The sequence below is a fragment of the Rhagoletis zephyria genome, unplaced genomic scaffold (genome assembly GCF_001687245.7).
Source record: "Rhagoletis zephyria isolate East Lansing unplaced genomic scaffold, Rhagoletis_zephyria_1.1 Rzeph_scaffold_01228, whole genome shotgun sequence".
Lineage (NCBI taxonomy): Eukaryota > Metazoa > Arthropoda > Insecta > Diptera > Tephritidae > Rhagoletis > Rhagoletis zephyria.
In genome coordinates, this window is record NW_016158312.1 from 94910 (window position 1) to 106007 (window position 11098).

The window sequence follows — 11098 nt, forward strand, 5'->3', positions numbered from 1 at the left end:
CGAACCGAACACTGATTTTGGTAATAAAATTCAATGATTTGCAAGCGTTGCTCGTTAGTAAGTCTATTCATGATGAAATGTCAAAGCATACTGAGCATCTTTCTCTTTGACACCATGTCTGAAATCCCACGTGATCTGTCAAATACTAATGCATGAAAATCCTAACCTCAAAAAAATCACCCGTTACATCATGAGTCTATATCGGTTAAGTTTTGGAGCAGTTATTCAAGTTTTTCTTACACAAATCTCTGAAAAAGGTTAAAAAACAGCATCAAAAATCTTATTATTATGATTCCGATGATACAATTTTTTAATATTTTTATGTAGATTTTTTAAGCTTAAACTGTTAACCCCCGGTGAAGTAGGTAACAAAATATAAATTTAAACATTTTCTTAACTTCTTCCCAGAGTATCTATTAAAATGTCATTTTCAAAAATTTCATGCATTGCTGTGCCATGTCATTCCATCTCAAACATACTGTTATAGCATGTCATTGCTTCTNACCCCCGGTGAAGTAGGTAACAAAATATAAATTTAAACATTTTCTTAACTTCTTCCCAGAGTATCTATTAAAATGTCATTTTCAAAAATTTCATGCATTGCTGTGCCATGTCATTCCATCTCAAACATACTGTTATAGCATGTCATTGCTTCTTAGCTCAGCCGTTGTTTGCTGTTGTGTTTCCGCAGCATATTTTTAATACTGTTTAATCCTGCCTTATATGAAAATTTATATAGCAGGGGTGGGCAAGGCCAAGGCAATGCTACAAAGAGCCACAAAAAAATAACAAGAAAAACAAAATTTTTATTTTTAAATAAAATTATTATTAGAAATGAAAAATATTAATTTTATTATTATTCTATTGTACGTAAGATAGATATAAAAGAAAATTGAAAAGATCCCTTTGCCGAGATTTTCAAAATCTGGTTTTAGGTCAGTTAAAGCCGTTCGTAACAATTCTGTTAAATGTTGGATAGTCATTAGGTCCGTTCGTTTAAAATCTCCAGTAAAAAATGTTCAACAGCGAAATTCCGGCGAAATGTCATCTGTTATCTCACAAGAGAAAAATATCCAAAATAGTACGCGAACAGAAAATTTGCAAAAACTTGCAAATTAGACGAACAGCTGATAGAAATATTGTTTACATTCAAAAAAATTTAAAACGTAAGAAAACAAATCTCGAATTCTTATCCTGACACAGTTCACGGACTAAACGAATAATTACTTACTTCTTATAAGTTTAATTAGTCGCATTTTACTATTTTAACTTTCAAACCATCAAATTGAATTTAGGGATTTGCGTAAATTCCAACCAGCAGTTTTTGATCAGCTGTCTTCTTGTAGGGAAATTGCTGTTGGCCAAAATTTTTCCTGCAGAAACTAGCAGATTTCCCTCAAATGAAATGTCATTTTGCTCTATCAATTTCCCTACTTTGCAAGTTTTTTGCGTACGCGAACACAAAAAGCTGATAATTTTTATAACTTTCAATAATTAACAGGTACGCGAAAACAACTGATTGTGAACGGTATTTTTCCTTTACGAATTTCATTGTAGAGTACAAAGACTCACAGTTATACGTTGTACCAAAAACATCAACTTTTCTTCTTTTGCTTTTCTTAAAAAGGAGTTTTTCGGATATTGTAAATGCATCCTCAATTATGTAACACAAAAAAGCGTTTATGAAGTATGCCAACGTACATTTAAATAATTTCAAATCGGTACATCTTTTTTCAAAATCTACTTTTAAATTATGTGCAATATTTTCTCTAGCCATGGATCTAGCTGAGCTCTAGCTGAAATCCCTTTCTTTTTTAAACACCTCGGATATCACTGACCATTAAAAAGGACCCTGAATGACCGCAAACCTCAAAGCTTTACACATTTTTGTATGTGATTTTTAAAATGAACCAGTGGTGGAATTTTTGTACTGAAAGTGTTAACCCTAAAAGTATAATCTACGTCCGCGGGGCGTATAGGGAATGGGTCTTTTTTTTAATTTTTATTTTGTGGTTTTAAATAAATGTGGTTATAGTTTTTATTAATAAAGCTATGTTTTATTATTAGTCAAACTCACAACTTCAATATTATTTAAAAAATAAGGCAGGACTAAGTATATTTTAGCTCACAGGTTATCTTTTAAGTACATAAGCCTCTCAGGCGTATGTTAAGGCTTTACGTTACTCCCAAATAGATTAGGCTTCTAGGGTTAAGAAAGCTTTAGTTTGAAAGTGTGATATTAAATGCTTTTCACCATAAAGGGCGCTAATTTTCAATGATTATTGCGTTTCAGATTAAGACTAATACCAGATATTGTGAAAGGTTGGACTATACCTTAAAGATGACGGTTTTCTCATGGCCCATTGCAGGAAGCTAAGAGTAGAGTAATGTCTTTTAAGAACTTAAAAATTATCCTGGGTTATTAGGTGTCTAGCAATACAAGATTAATTGTTGTCTTTCACGAAGTTCTTTAAATAAATTTTGAGCTAAGTACTCGCCCGTATTTCGAGGTTACTACTAGTTTTAATAAATTGTTAGTTTAATTTCCTATAAAATGTACCTTTAGGTTTATGCATTTTAAGAATACATCGAAAATTTGTTTTAGAGAATCAATGTGAAATAATTGCAGACACGATTAATCGGTTTGCTGAGCAACCGAGACGTCTGCTTTTTAAATAATTTTTGTAAAACAAATTGGCAAGTACAGATCGTCTCCCGCATGCCAGAAACATGAATGTGTAACGATGAAAATTTTGGGATTTTTTATATGTCGGGCCCCCCCCTAAATTCGATCCTGGCGACGCGCATGATAAGGCGTGATCCCCAGTACGTATGCTTTGCGTTGAAGTCGCCTACTGGCAGGAATCTATTACCCAGGCTATCAAAGAAATCTTGAAAGTCATTTTCAGAAATTAAAAATCGCGGTGGGCAATAAATAGCCGATAGATTCAAGTCTGGGTCGCGGTTTCGTAAGCATATGGTAGTTGCTTGCAGACAGGCTGTTGCTTTTGAGTCTAGAATATTGTGCTTTAGGCGATTTCTAATCAGCACCGCTGTGCCTCCATGGGCTTTACCATCTGGGTGATTTGTGGCATAGAATTTGTATCCAGGTATGGAGAAATTATATTTATTTGTTAAATGTGTCTCGGACAGTAGCATAACATGTATTTTATATTCAGTGAGAAATTGACTGAGTTCTAATCTACGCTGGTTTACACCGTTGGCATTCCATAAGCAAATTTTCAACTCACTCATTTTTTATTCACTAAAATTTGCAACAATTGGTTTTGAGCCTTTATGAAGTCTTGAATCATATTTTGCATAGTAGACACGAATTGAGTCATACAATGGGTAAGATTCAATATCATTCCTTCTATGCCACAAGTAGGGGGGCTCGGCTGCATTTGCTCAGTATTATTCCTTTGAATATTTGCAAATGTTTCTTGATTGGAGTTTAATTTCGCCGTGCTTGGCGGCGTTTGTAGTTTTAATACGTCGGCAAAAGAAACGTTGGGAACTCCCTGCGCGTTGGCAAAAAAGCTCCTGGTGTAGTGGTTGATGGCGTGAGGTGTTGGTATGTATAAGAGCTAGTTGGAGCAGCGTTGTCAGGTTGACGTTTGTAACGTCATTTGGACGTTTTTTGTGTAAAAGATGACGTTTTTTTTAACTTCCCAGTAATTTTTCTCTATGCACAATATATTCAATGTAAAGCGTACTATTTGCTTATAGAGTAATTACTTACGCTCACACTTTCGGCAAATTTGTTACTAAATCTTGTAAGTAGAACTGACTTTGAATTATTTTCTTAATAAATCTTTCCAAGCTTTGTTTTTTTGCAGCAGGTACCTCAAAAGATATTTTTTCTTTGGACACATATGACTTAAATATGATGCAAACCAAGCGTACGCGCATTTTTTTGTTTTTGACTCTTGGACTAAGGATCTCGCGTTCAAAGGCTGGTTGTGTAAATACTTGAGGTTACGAGGCTTATTGCAATGTTTGCAATTGCATATTAAAAGCCAAATCAGGAGGAGCTGATCTATTGCAACTCGCACGCTCGCAAGAGCCCAAAAAAGCAGTAGCAGTCAGAAAAAAGTAGACGACTTTTTTAAGACTTTACTGAAAATGTAATGAACACAAAAAAGGCTGAAATATTGCTATGCTCCTTCTTAGCAGAACGTAATTTAGCATTTTCGACAACTGACCACCTAAACAAATGTCTACAAAAAAAAATATTAAAAATCAACGCGATTCTTTAGCAACTTAAAACTTGCACATTATTACCCTGGAATTTAATGGGCTGTCAAATGCATACTCAAAAAAATCCTAAAAATCTCAATAAAAAATTGAAAATCTAGCTGAAACTTTGCAAATTTTTTATAATTTTTGCACAAAGTTTGAAATGTGGATTTATATATGTTTGTTTGTTATATAATGAGCTAGGCTTTTATGGAAAAATAATAAAAATTAAATAAACAAAAGAAAAACCACCAAAATCGATCAAAATGTTGATGACTTAATGAGCTGATCACAAGTGTATGTATAAAACAATTTTTATATTAACGATCTCAAACCAGTCTGCAATAGTGGTATTCACCAAATTGTTTTCAACAGTTCTTGTTGCTTGAGCTCATCTGCTCTTTTGCCAGAGTTCCAGGCCACTTGCTCACTTTGGTGAATACCACTAATGAATTTTAAATGTGCCCTGTCGAAATGACATTTTAATATACCTTACGTACATACATATCGTCGTTTAAAGTACAAAACCGCGTATCGTCATTCTGCAAAACTTGGATTTGCTCACACAAGCTCTTGGCTAAATCCTTATCCATTCGTACTGAAATATACTAGCCAGAAATGCGATTGCTTTATAAGAAAGATAACCATTTTGAAATATGAGAATTTTTACTCTCTAGAAAATAATTTACATAATTCACATACGCGGTTTTGCATTTCGTTGATACGCGGTTTTGTACTTTAAACGACGATATGTACCTTTGTTTACAATAAAAGTTTGATAAGAACAATTCTGTGTGCATACATGGAAAAGACGCTTTTGGGTAGGAAATGACGTTTTTTCAGACCAAGAGGGACGTTTTCTCATGCCGAAGACCTGGGCATGAATCACATAACTTTGAAACGATACTGTCAAAACGACCTCGTTAAAACACGATCAAACAATTTTTGGTTTTCATGAAGCAACACAATCTCGACACGATATCGTTCAGACGATTGTCGTCATACGTGATTCATGCCCTGGCAACACTGAGTTGGAGTGGTGTAAGAGCGTACGGCTGTGTTGCGCTGATTCATGCGAGACTTTAAGTCTTTGTATACAGGGCATCCCCTATAATTGGCGATGTGGTTACCTCCGAAATTACTGCATTTCTTACAGCCTCATCAGCTTTGATAGCCTTGCAAGAAGCGGAAGTGTGAAGGTCGCCACAGGCAACACACACTGGACGCAAGGTACAGTATGTTCTGGTATGCCCAAATTCTTGACAATTTGTGCACTGTACGGGACCGTTTTGCTTGTGCGGCTCCTCCCCTGTTATTCTTCGGTGTAAAAGGTATCGTATGTTGTAGATTGGGTGCACTGCGTTTTTATTCATTGGCTTTGTTTCTGGCTTAAGTTCTACCTTAAACATAGGCCGAGCGATTTTTGCTCTGTTGATAATATTGACAACATTTTTAACAGCAAATCCTGCCTTCTCTAGAGCATGAGCAATATCAGCAATGGATACACTTGATTCTATACCTTTTATTACTACTTGCAGTCCTTTGCTGCTTTTGAGCTGGTACGTATAGCAGTTTTTCTTATCGTCATTAAGGTGTTTGGATACCAACCGGTAATTTTCTTCAGTTAGAATCTGAAGTTTGGTCTCTAATGTTGCCCTTGGTAACTGACGTTACTTGGAACGTATTGTCTCCAATAAGCTGAGTTCAATTTATTCTCGAGCTCAGTACAGTTTTTCTCTCGTAAATAAATTGGGGGCAATTTGGGTTTGGCTTTGGAAACTTAACTTAACTTCACTTAACTTTGGAATGCAAAAGCTGGCTCATTAATGCTAACTTTGCTTTTTCCCTATATGTAAAATTTTAAGTACTTTCATTATTGCATCATGAAAGGGTTATTATTGGTTATATTTTGTGTGGCATACACTCTAAAAAGCGCGTGTAAAGCTTCTACTGAATAGTGTTCATTTTTCAACCAGGATCTAGTAAATATACGCATAAGATGGTCAAGGTGTGATTTCTGAATATACACATGAAATGTTTAAAATTGCAACAATTTTCAACGTAAAATTACATTTCCTACTAATTATAAACATTAAGTGATCATATTTAATAGATTTTAAACATCTTATGTACAATTTAAGTCTGGTAAGTAAAAGTGAACAGCCAGTGTTTAATTTTATTAGCACGGTGTGTAAATTTGTACACATTACAACAAACAAATTTGAAATTTGTTCCATTTAATAAACACGGTGTGTAAATTTGCACACACTAGGAGAGGAAACTGGTTACCTCTCAATATCCGTAAATAAAAAAAAATAGAGTGCAGCGAATGCTAGGTTACGTAATTTTATCATGACTTTTAAGCTTGGTAAACCAAAGTCCGGTCGGCCAAAATCCTCCGGCTGAACCCTCCACGAGGGTGACAACTGGTAATGGGCACTACAGTTTAGGTTCTATACGATGTCAGAATGGTATCCAGTTAAGATTAGAAATCAGTACTATGTGCTCAAGCTCCTCATTAGCTTAGTTATATGGAAATGGGTTTTCATCGTGGCCTATGGATGTAACGGAGGTGCAAACCTCTTAAAAAAGCTTTGGGTTCGAACAAGGTGTTAGAAGACCCGTGCTGATGTTCAGCCTGGCTGGGCACCCAGATTAACAAATAGCCCAGTCTCGAACGGAGTGCTCCGGATACCTAGTGACCTCCGGTTTTATCAAGCCTTACCTGTGCACACGGACCTCTGTACGGATCTCCATTTTCCGACACTCGTAGGACCAGAAATTATGAGTTCAATTATTGCAAACAACTAAAAAATAACTAAGGAGGACGGCCCTCCAAAAAACCCGACGGGGATGGCTCCGATTAATGCTACAGCCTCGGGCAGGGCATTGATCAAACCCCCAGTGACAGGAGTTAGAGGGGGCTTAAGCGGTAGGAATGGTCCTAGTACGAGCACCATAGGAGGCAGGGCGGGTGTCGAGTGGAGGCCTGGGCAAACCGGTCTCCAACAGATTCACGGCTGGAGCTGCGGCGTCAGCTTCGCCTAGGGAAATTAGGCCTCAAAGTACGATGCCGTGCAATAAAGCCATAGGAAATAACGCCATATGGCTTTATTTCACTTCACATGGAGAAATAAGGCCACACGGCTTTATTTCCATATAGTTAAACGAGAAACGTCTGTCGTTTAACACCTTGCAACGTATATGTTTATTACCTGAATTAATGCGAATTTTCTTCAACAATTGAAATACTCAAACTTTGTAAACATATTTTCCTTCATTGAATTGTTAATTCTAAAAGTTAAATCATTTCAAAATTGTTAACGCTAAACTTGAGTTATTCAAAAATGTTAAACTTTTTATATTCTTATGCCTTGAATTGTTAAATTTGAATTTACATGTTTTGCGCTATTCAAATTAATACCCTCTATATTTTCTCATACTGAATTGATAAGAATTGTTAACCCTAAACCTAAAGAAATTTTCATATTGAAATGCATAGTTGGCAACGCCAAAGTCGTTAATACAGTGCAAGCAGCAAATGTCAAAAAGAGAAACAAAAAATTAGATACAGAATTTTCCAATCACTTTTACGTGCGGTCGCAAAATCTTTCTAAAATTTGAATAACCTTTTATAGCTTGTTTTAATAAAGAAAAATTGTAAATTTAAAGCATAAACATTCGGTTTATTATTTCGAGTGGTCATATTAGTCTCTCGCCGAGTATCTACAGGCGCGCGGAGGAAAATCCACCTCTTAGTATTTTTCGTTTTGAAAGTCGCTGGTTTATGCGCCAGGAAGCAGCCGCGAACTAGCGCCTGCGCCACGTCCTCCTACACGGAAGTGCAGCAGCCCCACCACCGCAAGTACCACCCCAGTTTCGATTATCGCCCATCGTCACCATCCATCATCAAAGAGCCGCCGAAATCACCGCCAAACCCTCCACTATCGCCAAATCCACCATCATCGCCGGAGTCAACGGCCAACAGCAACGAACCGCCGCATCCTCACCAGCCTGCAATCGCCCACCAGCCCTCCGTCTGTCCACGTCCGGAGTTCAGCACCCAAAAGAAGAGCCGGCCCCTTACTATTGGTCCTTCGGCGCCAACAAAGAGCCGCACCGGTGGAATAAAAATCCATAACCTCAAAGTACAAGTATCCCCAGCAAAACCGTGAGTAAAAATCAATTTTTTACTAACCCTGCGGTGAAACAAAGATTTTAAAAAGGCAGAAAATAATTCCTTGTATGTTTAGTAAACGCCAGCATTAAGTAATACATTTTCCCTTGCTCCGGCCATAAATTTTCAATTTTCCCGCCATATTTTCATTTTTCCCACCAATTTTATTTTTTTTTTGCGCCAATTTTCACGAATTTTTTACCCACACAAAGACTTTTGAAGAATACATATACATATGTACTTCACATAACATTCTGTAGCATACAAGCAAAAAGTACTTGGCGTACATATATATATACACATATACCAAAGCTCATAGTATATACCGCGGCTAATCAGTTAATCCCAAACAAACATAGAAGGAATTATAGCTGGGAATACATAACTAACCCCTCGTTTAGTAATCCCTATATATATATATACACATACATCATACACATACCCTATCACATATTGGGCATATAGAGAAAGTGCTATATAAAATAAATAAAAATACGTACAGTGAACTCTCTATAATAACTACCCATAAAAAAGGCAAGGCGGTTACAGTGCCCGGAAAAAGAAAATACAATCCATTAGATAGATATTTATAAATTTTGCACTCAAAATATCTCCATTTGTGGTTTTCGTGAACAGGACCAAGCGTGAAAGTCCCAGATACGGTGATCCGAAATCCCTCATAAAGGCTTAAAAAGGTAAAATTATCTGGCTTATTAGATTCAAATCCCCCACTCTCTTTGAGTCCAGGTGCTCACTTGTGATTCATACAAACTTTATTGTTTGCGACCGCCTAGTAAAACCCGATTGTATTTGCTCACCCTCTCAACCAACCTTAATCACTTTCGCTCAATTCGACTTCGAATGCTAGGTCTCACTAGCACTGAAGATAAGCCAAAAAGTCCCAGAATGAGCGAAGAAGAAAAAATTCTCGAGACCCCCGCGGAGTCTCAGCGCCTACCGATCAAGCGGAAAGCCAAAAAAGGCAAAACAATCGGTCATCTGTACTAAATTCATATCGGAGACAGATAATTTGATGGATTGCTGCGCCCGATTCAGATCAGCCCCCATCGAAGAAAATATTGAGTCCGTATTGAAAATAAAAGACAAGAGCCAAGAAAACTTTTGGAATAGAGTTCAAAACGCCTTTGATTCGACTTTGGAAATTGAAGAACATGACCTCCCCGAAGACTTTAGGGCGTCTGCCTACAGTAAATATAGGTCATGTTTAATTATATATGAAGAAACAAAAGCCCAAATCGGAGACCAACTCCAGTTAGTAGCACAAACCATAAGTCCCACTCCCAAAGCCAGTTCATCACTTCCTAAGGAAACTTCGGGCATAAGCTTAAACGTCCCACCTTGCGACACCGAAACCTTATATGGGGGTTATGAGCAATGGCCGTCCTTCCGTGATATGTTCACGGCGGTCTATATAAATCACCCTAAGCTCACTAAGGCGCAGAAGTTATACCATCTCAGGTACAAAACGCAAGGAAAAGCTGCCCAAATAGTTAAACAATTCCCTCTGAGTGACGATAATTTCGAGCTGGCATGGGAAGCACTAAAAGCTCGCTATGAAAACAAACGGGTTTTAGTAGATAACCAAATCCGCATCCTTATGAATCTAAAACCCATCCCAATAGAAAATAGCGAAGACATACAGAGACTGCAATCATCGGTGAATAACTGTCTCCAGATTCTAGGCAGCCAGCAAGTCTCCACCGAAAGCTGGGATCCCATTCTGATCTACCTGGTTACCTCCAAGCTTCCTGAGAACACCGTGGCCCTTTGGGAGCAGTCCCTCAGTTCCAGGAAAGACCTCCCGAACTGGTCCCAAATGAACCAGTTCCTCACTACTCGATACGAGGTGGTTGAAAGGGTAGATCAATTTCGTGCACCCAAGCCTCCGCGGACTAATCCTTCGAACATAAGCTACTCGAGGCCAACCCCCCCCCTAACAGTAGGCCATTCCCTAAACCCCCCACCTCTCAGAACTCTCACAACAACTCCTTTTCCCAAATCCGAGCGCACATGACGGAACAACGCACAAAACTATACAAATGCCCAATGTGCAATAAACCTCAGCACACTCTCTCTCAGTGCTCCAAATTTCGTCAACTGCCAACTCAGGATCGCAGAAAGTTTGTGAGAGAACACAACCTCTGTTTTAATTGCCTATGTCAGACCCACTTGATAAAAGACTGCTCAAGTAAATATACTTGCTCCCATTGTCAAGAACGGCATCACTCAATGCTTCATGAAGACACGCCCCCCATGCCGCCAAGACAGCAGTCTCGAACCCAAAGAACGACATCTCAGGTCGCTCTGACGACGCCCACTAATTCCAACCCACAAAATTCAGCTGGGTCGGAAACAACTCATGAGGAGCCTTCTTCCTCAAATAGAGCAAGAGTACAGTCGTTCTACTCGGAAAATGAGAGCAAGATTCTCCTTCCCACATCAATGGTGCCAGTTGAACACAGGGGCGAGATCTTCAAACTCAGAGCTCTCATAGATCAGGGTTCGGAACGAACTTTTATTTCCTCAAAAGCTCAAAACAAACTAAGGCTACCGTACCAAACTTCTAACTTTGAAATTTCTGGCATGGGAGGCAGAGTTGTTCAGACTTCGAACAAACTTTGCCATCTCATCTTAGCCTCCGCAGATTTGACCACGAAAATA

General features: G+C 38.0%; 2 protein-coding genes across 2 annotated transcripts in view; one reads left to right on the forward strand and one right to left on the reverse strand.

The window, feature by feature from the left end:
- The window catches only part of LOC108363251 (putative nuclease HARBI1), a 120328-nt gene that overhangs the window by 76696 nt on the left and 32534 nt on the right, over positions 1 to 11098 (reverse strand). The window lies entirely within an intron of this gene.
- LOC108363252 (uncharacterized) overlaps positions 6543 to 11098 on the forward strand; it is a 10393-nt gene continuing 5837 nt past the window's right edge. The window contains exon 1 of the mRNA XM_017616552.1: positions 6543 to 8410. The gene's annotated coding sequence lies outside the window, so the exon portion shown is untranslated. The remainder of the gene's footprint in view (positions 8411 to 11098) is intronic.